This window comes from Urtica dioica, chromosome 11 (genome assembly GCF_054948205.1).
Source record: "Urtica dioica subsp. dioica isolate 48M chromosome 11, U.dioica_male_clone48M_v1_H2, whole genome shotgun sequence".
Taxonomy (NCBI): domain Eukaryota; kingdom Viridiplantae; phylum Streptophyta; class Magnoliopsida; order Rosales; family Urticaceae; genus Urtica; species Urtica dioica.
In genome coordinates this window covers 16,155,633-16,161,632 of record NC_142766.1, presented here as the reverse complement: position 1 = coordinate 16,161,632, position 6,000 = coordinate 16,155,633, and positions in this window count along the sequence as shown.

Sequence of the window (6,000 nt, the reverse complement as noted above, 5' to 3'; positions counted from 1 at the left end):
TATATTATGAGTTAAGTACATATTTGAGTTGATCAGTCGCGGTTCGTGGGCGAGCTATCGCTCGCGGGTCGTGACATGTCAATAGTGACCAAATTCTAAAACTACACATCTTGACCAATATACATTTAAATATTAAAAATGTAGGCAACTAGTAAGTTTAGACGTTTGGGATTGTTATATAGTCAATATTTGGTAAATATTTGATAAATAGCCATAAATATGACGTGTTATTCCTGATTTGCCCTTGCATTGAAATAAAATGGTGGCGTATTTACATCAATTGAAGCGTGTAAAAATGTGAATGTGGTTATTTACCAATTAAATATATGCCAAACGTTGGCTAAATAGCAATCTCAAAGTGTAAATATGGCTATATACCTAATGAATTCTTTAAATATAGTATTCAAATTAAACTCTCTTTCAAAAGCGGCTCACGTACGTAGCATGAAACCGCATGGTGTAACACAATACCGGGACAGTGGTGGAGCCAGAAAGTCAAGTTAGAGAGGGCAAATTTGAAAAAAAAAATCAGGGGAGGTAAATTTGAAAAAATTATATAGATATTTAGGCCAAAAATATAAAAATACCAAAAAATTTAGGATAAAAATTGAAATTTCTAAAAGTTCATGAGAGGCATTAGCCCCTCTTAGACATAAAGTAGCTCCGCCCCTGACTGGGGGCACTGCACATAGACTTATCAACACTGACGACCACATATTGCCATAGCGTATTGCATATGGCTCCGTTTTCTACAACATATATACTATACTACGTTCTTCATGTTTTATTTTTATTTTTTACGAAAATGTCAAAAAAAAAATAATACTATATATAAATGGCTATTAATTGTGCTCGAACGTGCCGTACAAACACTTTTCACGGCGCTTTTACAAGATTTCGGATGTTGTTATAGATTTTTTATGGCACTTTGCAATAGTGTCCTTATATCGGGTGTCGTTAAAATGTTTTGACTGCGCTTATGCAAAAGTGCCGTAAAAAGTAGGGAAAATAACACATTTATTCCTTGTGTTTTAGTGAAATGTCGAGTTCATACCCTCTGTTTAACTAAAATGACGAAATTATACCCTCTGTTTAACTAAAATGACAAAATTATACCCTGAAATGAATAACAGCGTCACAAATCTCTCTTTCATTGATATTAACTCTTATATAAGAAAAACCGAATCAAATCTAAATCAGTACCCTAACTTCCAAATTCTCATTTTTGAAATAAAAATAACCTTAAATTGAAATTAAATAATAAAATTCATACCTCCTAAGAGATGACTTCATTCCGTGTTCGAATTGTAACTCTAAATCCTGGATTCTCTGTTCGAATATGCGATTTTGATGACTATCAACTATCGATGTTTACCCCTTTGCCTTTTTCTGTGTTCTTCACGATTAAGTGACTATTGTTTATTTTTTAGTTTTTAAATAAATTAGATATATGACGCGAATGAATAAAGATAATTGGTGTTTATATATAAGTATTATAGTCAACGTCAATGAAAAGTCAATAAAAATTCAATAAAATGAATATTCGTGACACTGTTGTTATTTCAGGGTATAATTTTATCATTTTAGTTAAACAAATGATATAATTTCGTCATTTTAGTTAAACAGAGGGTATGAACTCGACATTTTTGAAAACCGAGAGTTAAACTCGACATTTCATTAAAACACAGGGTATAAATGTGTTATTTTCCCTAAAAATATAAATGAGTTATATCGGTTTGATAAAGGCAAAAGTTATTGTCCTATTTTGTTACGGTAGACTACCGTACAAATGCTAATTCATAGGCAATATATTTGAAGTTAAAACTTAATATCATAAAAACGTAAATTTTGTGTTTATGTAAAGTTGATCAAAAACAACAATTTTCCGTGATATTCTTGAGAGAATATGCTTTTTGCACGATCAATAATAGAAATAAAGTGGATCTTCGGGAGCTAAAAAAGATGGGACTTGATGGGTATATATAAGGGTTTTTGGTATAAAAAAAATTGTACAAAATAGTCATTTGAAACTTATTTATCAGTAAAATAGTCAAAGTTTCAAATTTTCAGCAAAGTAGCCAAATTTACATTTTCCAATTTTTTTTATAACCAGGATTAAAAATTTATACGATTATTATAAGCAATTTATCACTTTCAAAAAAATTAATCTTGCGGTCAAATTTTTTTTTGAAACCAGATTGCTGCACATTTTGGCTATTTCACTAAACTAATGATTTTATAATTATGTTACTTGTTAGAGGTGTGGAGCCTAATCGACGACGATGTGACGACTGAAGACCTTACAATGATGATTTGCATGGAAAGTGAATTATTATAAATCTATGTGTGCTAATTTTGTTCTTTGCGAATTTTGTTTTCTGATTCTAAGTCAGATTTGTGTGTCGAATCCTAACATCACTATATTAACTTATAAACGTAATTTGAGCACTTGTCACAGGAAAAAAAATGATCGGTTAATGTTTTATTTATCATTTAATGTTATTGTGCATGTATTGTATATTGTCGTTCGATATTCTATGTTGTTAGCTTTCGTATTTTGTTGTAAGTAAACGTCTTCTGTCCTTAGGGGACGTTTGATGTCATTGTGGTGGGTTGTATGCTATTGTTAGTCATCATTTAGCAAACGTTGGTTTAGAAAATTCTAAAATTAGGAGAAAAGCACTGAAGTTCAAAAGTGAAACATAGGTTGTGAGATTTCAATATAATATTAATGTGTAAAGTTGTAATAAACAATCTTGACATGTCCGAAAGTGGAAGACCTCGCCGGAGATGATGAAGTATTGGCATCATTCAAAATCTTGGAGGGTTGTGTGGCGTCATTCATAATCTTGGAGCATCGTTCACAATTTTTTTCATATATATTAGTGAATCTAATTTTTTAAATTTCTTATGCAAAATATAACGGATTTTGTTACTATATAGACATCTCGGCGGGTTCAACTCGCCGCAGCGTTATAATTTCCGCTGCGACGAGAATATAATTCCCACTGTGTAATTGTTGTAGAACGTCTCGCTGCGACGAGAAATGCACTGTGTCAATGCGAGGTATTCGTTTTTTTGTTGTCCCTCTATGTATCGTTGTAGAACGTCTAGCTGCGACGGAGTATTCTTTTTTTTGCTGTCTTTCTACACAGTGCGAAACTGTTTGCAGATAGTCCAGTTTTCTACAACGGTTTTTTCCGTTGTAAAATTCTAATTTTTATAGTAGTGCCAAATAAGCTTTGTTCAAGGTTTTTTTTAGCGAATTTCTTGATCCGAAATTATTTCAAAGAAAAATAGTATATATAAATCCCTAGACGCACTAAGCACTATAAGTTTGTTTTGGCCAACATGAAAATAAAAAAGAAAAGGAAAAATACAAGCAGTAAATTTATCAAGAAAGTGCCAAAATGCAATTAATCAGTTCCTATCCGCAACATTTTATAGGAAGTGAAATTGAAACAACACTATTAAAAGTCAGAGTTGGCCCTGCATACAGTGGTACTAACTAATGATAGTCTTATCTATTTCCATTTTCCATAATTGTTGAAGTCAATATCGCTTACTATGAATTTAAAATTAACCACCTATAATGACAACCAAACTTCCATTTCTGCATTGACTATTAAAACCCCCTGTAAATAAAGTTATTTCAACCCCTCTATTTTAATGTTTCTATAATTTTTATTGTTATTTTTGAAAGACTACATATTTATTAACGCTATCAAAATATCTAAAAAAAAGGTCACATACACATCACATTCACACCCCAGGAAAAATAATAATTCTTATCACGTATACATATTTGTTACTGCTACTCAGGGGCGGAGCTACGTGGGGACCAGCGGGTGCACGGGTCCCCACTGGTTCGGGACAAAAAAAATATTAATAGGCTTAATTATAATTATTAAAAAAATTAAATAATGCATATTAATAAATATAATAGGTACACTAATAATATCACAAAGTTGTTGCAGCTTAAATGGTCAAGGCTTAAGGGAAATGTTGGCAGTGTCCCAGGTTCGAATCCCAGTTAGACGAAAATTTGTATTTTATTTTTTGTTTAATACAAACAGCAGCGTTTTTAAGAGAAAATGCCAAAAAAATATTCATTAACAAGTCTTCTTTCATCTTCAATGTTAAAAAAAACTCTAAATAGCAACCATACACTTTTTTTTCTTCTAGTTTCTCATTTCAACTCTTCTCATTTCTTATTTATCATTAACAAGGTAAATGTTTAATATATGATTCATATGTGCATTGCTCATTTTGTATTTTTATTATTAGAGTTCTCTAATATTTTAATGCATACCATGTGTTTGATGAAGGTCTCAAATGAATTTTTTTTCTCTAATCATTTGGTGTTGATTTTTTTATGAGTATAGATATGGAGAGATATTTCAAAAGAAAATAGTAGACTCAACAACCACATTAATAGAAGAACACGCTAAAAGTGCAAAGAAGAGAAGTGAAGATTTGGAGGTCAATTGTTAGATTGTTCTCTCGATATGGTTTGAGCATAACTAGTCTACGGAGACAAGGTTATGATGGAGCTAGTAACATGCAAGGAGAGTTCAACGGTTTAAAAGCACTTATTTTGAAGGAGAATCCAATCGCAAATTACATCCATTGTTTTGCTCATCAACTTCAATTGACACTTGTTGGCGTGACAAAAAAACATGTTCAAGTTCTAGAGTTTTTTTGTGTGGTTGCTAGTGTGGTGAACGTTGTTGGAGCATCATCCAAACGCACCGACATCCTCCAAGAAAAGCAAATTGCTCACATTTCTCAAGCATTAAAAAATGGAGAGATTGAAAGTGGTCGAGACCAAAATCAAAGTCATTATAGATCGTTTTGATAAATTAAAAACCCGTCGTGGAAATATGTAATACTTTTATCATCGAATTGGATATTTTTATTATATATTATGTATCTTTAATTTTGTTTAATTTTTTCTTTGGTCCCCCCTGAATTCAATTCCTAGCTCCGCCACTGCTGCTACTATTTTTTATTTATTATTATTTTTTTCTTTGTAGACATGTCGACTACAGCACCTTCGGGAGTGGAGCATCGGCAAAGGAAAGTGTAGCGAGACCGTTATATGATATAGTTTGTTAGGGCAATTCCAATCGTAACACTAAATTTTGTGTTAAAATCACACTATTTTTGTGTGTATTTTAGCACTAATTTTTTTTTCAACTCCAATCACAACACTAAATTTTACACTAAAAGTATTATTCTTTATTATTATATTATTAAAATCAATAAAATAGTACAATAAAGTTAAAATTTGTAATCAATTAAAGCTAAAATAATATAAAACTATTCTTTTTCATTTTACCGTGTGATACAGTAACACACGTGATACTGTACACACACTAAAATATAGTGTTGTATTTGCAATGTAATTGAAGAAAAAGATTTTGCAGTACATTTGATGATATACGTGTGGTAAGAGTTGACTTTAGTACTTTTGTATTTTGGTTTATTAGTACGAGACGTTAGCATGATCATGAATTAAATATATATTATATTTTTTATTAGATTTTAAATTTTAATATACAATTATATTTGTAATCATTTATATTTTCTTAAATAAATTAAAACATTTAAAAAATTGGCGTGAAAATATGCGGGAAAATAGGCTTCCCTGAAAAAATATGGCAGGAAAAAAAGGCTGGAAGAATTTTTAGGCTGTATGATTTAGCAAATTTTAGCCGCGACAACAGCCACGACAAGTCGTGGCTGTTGCTAAATAGCAACGGAGCAACAGCCACAACTCACTAGAGCAAATAGTGGCATCCGGTGCGACGATTGTCGCACCGAATGCCCCAAAAGTCGCACCTAATAGTTTATTATGTGCGACTTCAAGTGCGACAATGTCGTACCTAAAAGTCTGTCGCTAAAAGTATTCGGTGCGATATGTCACACCTAAAGGTGTCCATATTAGGTGCGACACTATCAGGTGCGACACTGCCGCACCGAATACCACTTAATTTT